General features: G+C 37.6%; 1 pseudogene; it reads left to right on the top strand.

Moving 5' to 3' along the window:
- Positions 1-8967: 8967 nt before the first annotated feature.
- Positions 8968-9920, top strand: LOC123610385 (annotated as a pseudogene).
- Positions 9921-11863: the final 1943 nt, after the last annotated feature.

Genomic DNA, 11863 nt, shown 5'->3' on the forward strand with positions numbered 1-11863 from the left:
AATCCCGCCCCTAGGAGAGGGGAAGAGAAGGCACACACCAGTCTGACTGTGACCCCAGCGATGGCTGGGGGCAGACATCAGGTCGGACTGCGACTCTGCCCACCAACTCCAGTTATACACCACAGCACAGGGGAAGTGCCCTGCAGGTCCTCACCACGCCAGGGACTATCCAAAATGACCAAACGGAAGAATTCCCCTCAGAAGAACCTCCAGGAAATAACAACAGCTAGTGAGCTGATCAAAAAGGATTTAAATAATATAACAGAAAGTGAATTTAGAATAATAGTCATAAAATTAATCGCTGGGCTTGAAAACAGTATAGAGGACAGCAGAGAATCTCTTGCTACAGAGATCAAGGGACTAAGGAACAGTCACGAGGAGCTGAAAAACGCTTTAAATGAAATGCAAAACAAAATGGAAACCACCACGGCTCGGATTGAAGAGGCAGAGGAGAGAATAGGTGAACTAGAAGATAAAGTTATGGAAAAAGAGGAAGCTGAGAAAAAGAGAGATAAAAAAATCCAGGAGTATGAGGAGAAAATTAGAGAACTAAGTGATACACTAAAAAGAAATAATATACGCATAATTGGTTTCCCAGAGGAGGAAGAGAGAGGGAAAGGTGCTGAAGGGGTACTTGAAGAAATAATAGCTGAGAACTTCCCTGAACTGGGGAAGGAAAAAGGCATTGAAATCCAAGAGGCACAGAGAACTCCCTTCAGACGTAACTTGAATCGATCTTCTGCATGACATATCATAGTGAAACTGGCAAAATACAAGGATAAAGAGAAAATTCTGAAAGCAGCAAGGGGTAAACGTGCCCTCACATTTAAAGGGAGACCTATAAGACTCGTGACTGATCTCTCTTTTGAAACTTGGCAGGCCAGAAAGAATTGGCACGAGATTTTCAGTGTGCTAGACAGAAAAAATATGCAGCCGAGAATCCTTTATCCAGCAAGTCTGTCATTTAGAATAGAAGGAGAGATAAAGGTCTTCCTAAACAAACAAAAACTGAAGGAATTTGTCACCACTAAACCAGCCCTACAAGAGATCCTAAGGGGGACCCTGTGAGACAAAGTACCAGAGACAACACTACAAGCATAAAACATACAGACACCACAATGACTCTAAACCCGTATCTTTCTATAATAACACTGAATGTAAATGGATTAAATGCGCCAACCAAAGGACATAGGGTATCAGAATGGATAAAAAAACAAGACCCATCTATTTGCTGTCTACAAGAGACTCATTTTAGACCTCAGGACACCTTTAGATTGAGAGTGAGGGGATGGAGAACTATTTATCATGCTACTGGAAGCCAAAAGAAAGCTGGAGTAGCCATACTTATATCAGACAAACTAGACTTTAAATTAAAGGCTGTAACAAGAGATGAAGAAGGACATTATATAATAGTTACAGGGTCTATTCATCAGGAAGAGCTAACAATTATAAATGTCTATGCGCCGAATACCGGAGCCCCCAAATATATAAAACAACTACTCATAAACATAAGCAACCTTATTGATAAGAATGTGGTAATTGCAGGGGACTTTAACACCCCACTTACAGAAATGGATAGATCATCTAGACACACGGTCAATAAAGAAACAAGGGCCCTGAATGAGACATTGGATCAGATGGACTTGACAGATATATTTAGAACTCTGCATCCCAAAGCAACAGAATATACTTTCTTCTCGAGTGCACATGGAACATTCTCCAAGATAGATCATATACTGGGTCACAAAACAGCCCTCCATAAGTTTACCAGAATTGAAATTATACCATGCATACTTTCAGACCACAATGCTATGAAGCTTGAAATCAACCACAGAAAAAAGTCTGGAAAACCTCCAAAAGCATGGAGGTTAAAGAGCACCCTACTAACGAATGAGTGGGTCAACCAGGCAATTAGAGAAGAAATAAAAAAATATATGGAAACAAACGAAAATGAAAATACAACAATCCAAACGCTTTGGGACGCAGCGAAGGCAGTCCTGAGAGGAAAATACATTGCAATCCAGGCCTATCTCAAGAAACAAGAAAAATCCCAAATACAAAATCTAACAGCACACCTAAAGGAAATAGAAGCAGAACAGCAAAGACACCCCAAACCCAGCAGAAGAAGAGAAATAATAAAGATCAGAGCAGAAATAAACAATATAGAGTCTAAAAAAACTGTAGAGCAGATAAACGAAACCAAGAGTTGGTTTTTTGAAAAAATAAACAAAATTGACAAACCTCTAGCCAGGCTTCTCAAAAAGAAAAGGGAGATGACCCAAATAGATAAAATCATGAATGAAAATGGAATTATTACAACCAATCCCTCAGAGATACAAACAATTATCAGGGAATACTATGAAAAATTATATGCCAACAAATTGGACAACCTGGAAGAAATGGACAAATTCCTGAACACCCACACTCTTCCAAAACTCAATCAGGAGGAAATAGAAAGCTTGAACAGACCCATAACCAGCGAAGAAATTGAATCGGTTATCAAAAATCTCCCAACAAATAAGAGTCCAGGACCAGATGGCTTCCCAGGGGAGTTCTACCAGACGCTTAAAGCAGAGATAATACCTATCCTTCTCAAGCTATTCCAAGAAATAGAAAGGGAAGGAAAACTTCCAGACTCATTCTATGAAGCCAGTATTACTTTGATTCCTAAACCAGACAGAGACCCAGTAAAAAAACAGAACTACCAGCCAATATCCCTGATGAATATGGATGCAAAAATTCTCAATAAGATACTAGCAAATCGAATTCAACGGCATATAAAAAGAATTATTCACCATGATCAAGTGGGATTCATTCCTGGGATGCAGGGCTGGTTCAACATTCGCAAATCAATCAACGTGATCCATCACATTAACAAAAAAAAAGAGAAGAACCGTATGATCCTGTCAATCGATGCAGAAAAGGCCTTTGACAAAATCCAGCACCGTTTCTTAATAAAAACCCTTGAGAAAGTCGGGATAGAAGGAACATACTTAAAGATCATAAAAGCCATTTATGAAAAGCCCACAGCTAACATCATCCTCAATGGGGAAAAACTGAGAGCTTTTTCCCTGAGATCAGGAACCCGACAGGGATGCCCACTCTCACCGCTGTTGTTTAACATAGTGCTGGAAGTTCTAGCATCAGCAATCAGAAAACAAAAGGAAATCAAAGGCATCAAAATTGGCAAAGATGAAATCAAGCCTTTGCTTTTTGCAGATGACATGATATTATACATGGAAAATCCGATAGACTCCACCAAAAGTCTGCTAGAACTGATACATGAATTCAGCAAAGTTGCAGGATACAAAATCAATGTACAGAAATCAGTTGCATTCTTATACACTAACAATGAAGCAACAGAAAGACAAATAAAGAAACTGATCCCATTCACAATTGCACCAAGAAGCATAAAATACCTAGGAATAAATCTAACCAAAGATGTAAAGGATCTGTATGCTGAAAACTATAGAAAGCTTATGAAGGAAATTGAAGAAGATTTAAAGAAATGGAAAGACATTCCCTGCTCATGGATTGGAAAAATAAATATTGTCAAAATGTCAATACTACCCAAAGCTATCTACACATTCAATGCAATCCCAATCAAAATTGCACCAGCATTCTTCTCGAAACTAGAACAAGCAATCCTAAAATTCATATGGAACCACAAAAGGCCCCGAATAGCCAAAGGAATTTTGAAGAAGAAGACCAAAGCAGGAGGCATCACAATCCCAGACTTTAGCCTCTACTACAAAGCTGTCATCATCAAGACAGCATGGTATTGGCACAAAAACAGACACATAGACCAATGGAATAGAATAGAAACCCCAGAACTAGACCCACAAACGTATGGCCAACTCATCTTTGACAAAGCAGGAAAGAACATCCAATGGAAAAAAGACAGCCTCTTTAACAAATGGTGCTGGGAGAACTGGACAGCAACATGCAGAAGGTTGAAACTAGACCACTTTCTCACACCATTCACAAAAATAAACTCAAAATGGATAAAGGACCTGAATGTGAGACAGGAAACCATCAAAACCTTAGAGGAGAAAGCAGGAAAAGACCTCTCTGACCTCAGCCGCAGCAATCTCTTACTCGACACATCCCCAAAGGCAAGGGAATTAAAAGCAAAAGTGAATCACTGGGACCTTATGAAGATAAAAAGCTTCTGCACAGCAAAGGAAACAACCAACAAAACTAAAAGGCAACCAACGGAATGGGAAAAGATATTTGCAAATGACATATCGGACAAAGGGCTAGTATCCAAAATCTATAAAGAGCTCACCAAACTCCACACCCGAAAAACAAATAACCCAGTGAAGAAATGGGCAGAAAACATGAATAGACACTTCTCTAAAGAAGACATCCGGATGGCCAACAGGCACATGAAAAGATGTTCAGCGTCGCTCCTTATCAGGGAAATACAAATCAAAACCACACTCAGGTATCACTTCACACCAGACAGAGTGGCCAAAATGAACAAATCAGGAGACTCTAGATGCTGGAGAGGATGTGGAGAAACGGGAACCCTCTTGCACTGTTGGTGGGAATGCAAATTGGTGCAGCCGCTCTGGAAAGCAGTGTGGAGGTTCCTCAGAAAATTAAAAATAGACCTACCCTATGACCCAGCAATAGCACTGCTAGGAATACAGGAGTATCCTGCTAGGGATACAGGAGTACTGATGCATAGGGGCACTTGTACCCCAATGTTCATAGCAGCACTCTCAACAATAGCCAAATTATGGAAAGAGCCTAAATGTCCATCAACTGATGAATGGATAAAGAAATTGTGGTTTATATACACAATGGAATACTACGTGGCAATGAGAAAGAATGAAATATGGCCTTTTGTAGCAACGTGGATGGAACTGGAGAGTGTGATGCTAAGTGAAATAAGCCATACAGAGAAAGACAGATACCATATGGTTTCACTCTTATGTGGATCCTGAGAAACTTAACAGGAACCCATGGGGGAGGGGGAGGAAAAAAGAAAAAAAAAAAAAAGAGGTTAGAGTGGGAGAGAGCCAAAGCATAAGAGACTGTTAAAAACTGAGAACAAACTGAGGGTTGATGGGGGGTGGGAGGGAGGAGAGGGTGGGTGATGGGTATTGAGGAGGGCACCTTTTGGGATGAGCACTGGGTGTTGTATGGAAACCAATTTGACAATAAATTTCATATAATAAAAAAAATAAATAAATAAAAAATAAAAAATAAAAGAGAGAGAGAAACTATTTCCAGACAAAAACTGGGATTTGACAACAACAAACTCAAAATAAATACTAATGGGAGTTTTCCAGTAAGAAGAAAAAAAATTCCATTAGGAATTCTCCCTCTCTCTCTGCCCCTCCCCTGAGTACTTGCACACTTGCTCTCTCCCCATCTCTCTCTCTCTCTCTCAAAATAAATACTTTTTTAAAAGCCTAACTATGTGCTCCTAATGAGAAAAAGTATACAAACACCAAAAGAAAACTAACTTTGCTACACTAATATGGGATAAGATCTATTTTAAGGCAAGAAACATTCCTAAAGATAATAAGCAATCTTTGGGGCACCTGGGTGGCTCAGTTGGTTAAGCATCTGACTTTGGCTCGGGTCATGATCTCATGGTTTATGAGTTTGAGCTCTGCATGAAGCTGTCTGCTGCCACCACAGAGTCTGCTTCGGGTCCTCTGTACCCCCCCCCCCCGCCCTTCCCCACTCTTCTCTCTAAATAAATAAATAAATAAATAAATAAATAAATAAATAAATATTTTTAAAAGCAATCTTTAATAATAACAAAATATCCCACCCACCAGGAAGGTATAAAAATTCATTGTATAGACCTACTAATAAAGCTAAAAATGGACAGATTTAAAAAGAGTAATATACAAATCTGCATTCAAGGAGGGGGAATTTAACACATCTAATTTGGTAACTCTTAAAAAAAAAAAATCCAGAAAATTAGTAAAGCTAGATATTCTGAGCAACACAATTAACAAAATGAAAATACTTTTATGTTAAAATGTACCAAAGGATGATAGAATACACAATTTTGGCAAATGTATATGGGGCATTTACAAAAATAAATTCTATTGGAGCCAAAAAGCCAAACCCAAATCTAAATCTAAATCTAAATCTAAAAGGATTTCAAATCTAAATCTAAAAGGATTTCAATAATCCAAATATATTATTTGATTATAGTGGAATGAAGACAGTAATCAGTAACAATAAATATAAAATCTTCAAATTTCTAGAAATTAAGCAACATATTTACATAATTAATGAGTAAAAGATGAGTCATAGTGCCTAATAAAATATTTGAGCTGAAAAATAACCGAAATATAGTATTTTGAGACATAATTTAGTTATTACTGTGCTGAGATGGAAATTTATAATTTAAATTCATAATTAAGAAACTGAAAAATCTGAAAATCAATTGTTTAGGTATTCATCACAAGAAGTAAGAAGATGAAACTATATTAAACTCAAGAAAAAGTATAGAAGAAAAAATAAGTAATAATAAAGAAAATAAATTATAAAAGTACAAAAATAAATGAAACAGAAAATATACGCAATAGAAAATCAATGTTAAAAAATTAATTTTTTGGAAAGAGAAATGAATTAATAGTCTCCTAGCAAGATTAAGCAATGAAAAACAGAGAAACCACAAATAACTTATTTCAGGAACAAAACAGGGAACATTACCATAGGTCTCAGACACAGGAAAAACATTTGATAAAATGTCAGACTACAGGGGGGAAAATAACTTCTAGGCAAACTAGGAATAAAAGAAATGTTTCTGTAACAAAGAATATTGACCTAAAAATGGAAATTATTAATAAAGAGAAGGAATTACCTTAAACTGATAAAGAGTATGTATAAAAAACTGTCATAAAAATGATACTTAAGTGTGAAATATTGAAAACTCCCCCCTAACTTTGGGAATGGATGAGTAAACATCTCCCACCATTTGTATTCAATATGGCACTGTACATTGTATCGAGTATGTATATGTATGTATATGTATAATAAGGATAAATGACAGACAGCATCAGTAGTTGAATAGATGAATAAAGTCATACAGTGAAATACCATGCTGCCACAAAAAGTAACAAACATGCTGTGCAAAACAGTAGGAATGAATCTCACAAACATGGTCATGAACTAAAGATGTCAGGTACAGAAAGGCTTACAGTGCTTGATTGCATTTTTATAAAAGTAAAAATTTTGTAAAAATAATTTGGTGAATTAGAATAATAGTTACCTTGGTGGCAGCAATCACTAGGAAGGAGACAAGTGGGAGTTCTGGAATGACAGATTAGTGTTCTACTTCTTGATCTGAGAATTGATTACATGGGCTTACTCTTATAATTTGTGCTCCTCTCTTTCTTTTTTTTTTTCAATGTTTATTTATTTATTTTGAGAGAGAGAGAGTGGGGATGGGGCAGAGAGAGGGAGAGAGAGAATCCTAAGCAGGTTGTGCACTGTCAGTGCAGAGTCCAACAGAGGACTAGATCTCACGAACCCATGAGATGATGACCCAAGCCAAAATCAAGAGTCAGACGCTTAACCGACTGAGCCACCCAGGAGCTCCCCTCTCTCTCTTTTTAAATAAAATATTTAGAAACAAAAATGTATAATATCTATTAGGTATGCTGGGTCTTTCAGAAAATAAATAAATTAAAATGTTGGTTTTATAGAAGACAGATTAAATTTTATGAGACAATTTATTGAATTATTGTCCCACTTACATTTTACAAGTATGTTTTACAGACATTTTGTGGTGATCAAAATAAACAATGACTATGTTGTACAAATGTAGTCACCATTTAATAACAACTGAGAAAATTGAGAAAAGCTATAAACTTGGTCACAAATAACTTTAGATGACCTTTTAAGTCTTCCTTATTATTTCTTACCCTGGGAGTCTAGTCTTAAAAATGGATTGGAAATGACTTTCTTTTTCTAGTAATGAGAAGAAAAAATGTACAGAAGTCTTCCCTGTCCACAGTTTCATTTTCACGGTTTTGCATTCCATGGTTTCAGTTACCCACGGTCAACCATTATCTGGATGGAGATGATCCTCCTGACATACCATCAGAAAGTCAACAGTAGTTTTACACTATGTCACAATGCCTACGTCATTCACCTCATCTCGTCATGTAGGCATTTTATCATCTCACATCATCACAAGAAGAAGGATGAGTACAGTACAATAATTTGAGAGAGAAAACACATTTATAAAACTTTTATTATAGTATATTATAATTGTGCTATTTTATTATGTTTTAGTTGTTAATCTCTATGCTTAATTTATAAATTAAACTTTCATAGGTTTCTATGTATAGAAAAATATGGTGCATATAGGGTTTGGTATACTATCTGTGGTTTCATCAGCTGGAGGTTTGGGAACATATCACCCACAGATAAGCGGGGACTAAGGGGGGACTACTGTAAAGTTTAGATCTGCTACCTAGTGGAGGCAACAGAAATCTTTGAAATGTGGATAAGGTGAGCTAAGTCACTCCCCTAATGAGAATCCCAGCACTTCACTAATCTCATTTGCATATAAGGAAAAACACACGCACACACAACAGGACAACAATCCTCAATACACTGTTTAGTAATGACACTGAGCACAAACGGAAATACAGAGTTAAAAAAAAAAAACACTTTGTTTTTCTATTTTGATGGAGATCATTGTAGGTTATGAGACGTCTATGAAGGGTTGTGAGATAAACAGAAAGCATGAGAAGTGCAGATTTCTGTTGAAGCGGTTGGTGTCTAAGTTGGATGGGGTTTCTGATCTACCACATTACATCACTTCTGGTAGTATCGAATTTATATTTACTAAGCACCACAAAATTTTTGTGGCAGACTTCTTTTGCCCACTCCAACACAGAAACATATGAAAACTGATCAAATGTTTGGCTTAACCTAGAAGCATAAAAGTCCATTTAGATGCACAGAAAAAGACATAAGAACATGCATATAAAAAGACGAACTATTTTGGCAGTGCGCCCGGCAGTCCTCCGGATCCCTCTCTCGCTTCAACAGCGTTTGGACGGAACAGACCCAGGGACGGCCCTTCTACCAGCCTCTGACCACCCTCCAACCTTTTTTCCAGTCACAACGTCGGGAGCCATCTTTTTGCCCACCCTCTGCCCCTGAGGCCAGCCAAGACCCGATTTTGAACTTGGTTCCGACCAACCATGAGCTCCCAGATTCGTCAGAGTTTGTTCCACAGATTGTTCCACAGAGGTGGAGGCCGCCGTCAACTGCCTAGTCGGCAAGCACCTGCGAGCCTTCTACACCTACCTTTCTCTGGGCTTCTAGTTCCACCGTGGCTCTGGAGGGGGTGGGCCGCTTCTCCTGCGGGGTGGCTGAGGAGAAGCGGGAAGGCGCTGAGCCTCTTTTGAGGACGCAAAACCAGCGCGGCAGCTGCGCCCTCTTCCGGGACGTGCACGCGCCGTCCCAAGATGCGTGGGGTAAAACTCTGGACTCTGTGGAAGCCGCCCGGCTTGTGGAGAAGAACCTGAAGCAGGTCTTTTGGATCCTCCTGCCCTGGGTTCTGCCCTTGCAGACCCCCATCTTTGTGACTTCCTGGAGAATCACTTCCTAGATGAGGTGAAACTCATCAAATGGGCGACCATCTGACTAATCTCCACAGGCTCTCCGGCCCCCAGGCTGGCCTGGGTGAGTATCTCTTTGAAAGGCTCACCCTCGAGCACGACTAGAAGTCTCTGGAGCCCAGCAGCCTTTGAGAGGGTCCCTCTGACATCCCCCGGGTGCCAGGGCTTGTGCCCAAGTCTCTCCTTGCAGCCACTAGGCAGCTTTTTAACCACCTGTAGCCCTCTCCCAAGCCGTGGACCAAATGAAAACACTGAAGCTTTTTGCAGCAAAAAAAAAAACAAAAACAAAAAAAAAACAAAAAAAAACCCTGTTTTTTAACATATGTTTCTGCCCAAAACAAGAAAAATTATAGAATAAAAAGGATTTTCCCCTGATATAATAAAAGACTTTCCCTCTCACCTCTTTTCTTCTCTTTCTCTCTCTCTCAAAAAAAAAAAAAAAAAAAAAAAAGATCTAATTTTACCCAAAGCAGAACTGGAATTTAGATAAGAGGGGAAGAGGGTAGACAAATAATACCATAAATTTAGAGAACACTATTGGAAACAAGCCTGGGATAAACAAATGGAGACTGTTGTTATGAATCAAATTGGGCAATTTAGCCATTTTTTCTATAAAGCATAAAAGATAGAATGGGAAAAGCAATTAAGTCATTCTTAGAAGTTGAACCACAATAAAAATCATCCACAAGTATTCACACAATAAGTTTCCTTTTAGACAAAAAAAAATTTTAGAGAAAATATAGACATAATTTTAGAAAATTTTTTAAAAATATTAAAACCTTTGAATGATTTTTGTTGGATGTCTGGTGGGTGTTGAATAAGTGATATTGTAAATAATGATCTTGAGGTTTTATGGCGATGAACTTTGATGGGCTTTCTCAATAACCAAATATTAAAATGGTTTCAATAAACATTTATACATTGTATATGCAAAACACATTGCTACTAATTCTTCTTTAGTCAGTTATCTTTTACAGTAACCAAAATAAGAAAAATAAATTTTATTTTCACCTTTATTTGTACCATGTCCAACATTTTTAGGTGTGGGCATAGATCCAAGTCTCTGTCTGGTATATTTTTTCTACCAAAAGAACCACCTTTATAACTTCTTGTAGTGAAAGTTTACTGATAATGAATTCCTTGTTTCTTTCCTGTCCATAAAGTCTACATTTTTTGTTTTCCAGTGGTAAAGTAACTGGGTGCTGATTTCTGGGGTGGTCATTTTTCCCCCTCTTTCAGCACTTTCAAAGATGACACTCCATCATCTTCAGGCTTAGAAAGTTTATGATAAAAATCTGCTTAAATTCTGGCCTTTGTTCCTCTGTATATAATGTGTCTTTTCCCCTCTCTGCCATCTAGATTTCATCTTTATCTTTGGTTTTTAATAGTTTAAGTATGATGTGTCTAGGGGTTCTCTCCCTCCTTTCCTCCCTCCTTCTTTTCTTCCTTCCTAGTATTTTATTCTAGTGAGTGTTCTATGAGATTTTCAGATCTATGATTTTAAAGTTTTTCATTATTTGGGAGACATTCTAGCAATTATCAAATATTTCTTCTCCTCATTATTTTCTTTTTCATTCTGTGATTCCAAAAGCTCATATATGAGACCATTTGACATTGCCCCATGGTTCTCAGATGCACTGGCTTTTCTCTCTTTCTCTATTTTAGTTTGAATACTTTGTTTTGACTTATCTTTTTCTTTGTTACTATAGCTTTATTTCTGGTATTTTTATTTGCTACTTGCTTACAGTTTCCATTTCTCTGCTAAAATTTTCCATATGTTCTTATAAATTAACCACCTTTTTAAACTTTTACACTAGAACTTTAACATATAAATCATAATTTTTTCTTTCTTTTTAATACCCTGCCTAATAGCTTCACCATCTGGGTTCTTCAGATTACATTGTCTCTCAACAGAAGGCTGTTTTCTCTTGCATTTTTTGTATCTTGTAATTTCTGGTTGAAAGCTGGGTATCATGTGTGGGAGAGTAAAGTCTGAGGTATATAGTATTTTATGTTTGGAATTGGACACACCTCCACTACATATTTAATGTGAAAAGTTGAGTCAGCATAATCAGGAGTTGCCTAGGGTTTGGGTTTTTCTAGTTCTATTTACCTTAACCACACTATTGGCTTCACATTCCTCCAGCATTACCATGTACTTGAGGTTGAGGCTGAGTTTCTAAAAGACATTTTTCAGGGTTTCCTTTGCACTCTCGAGTTTAGTCTTTTTCTGTGAACCTAACCTTCAA

Source organism: Leopardus geoffroyi, chromosome C2, assembly GCF_018350155.1.
Source record: "Leopardus geoffroyi isolate Oge1 chromosome C2, O.geoffroyi_Oge1_pat1.0, whole genome shotgun sequence".
In the NCBI taxonomy this organism is placed as follows: Eukaryota; Metazoa; Chordata; class Mammalia; order Carnivora; family Felidae; genus Leopardus; species Leopardus geoffroyi.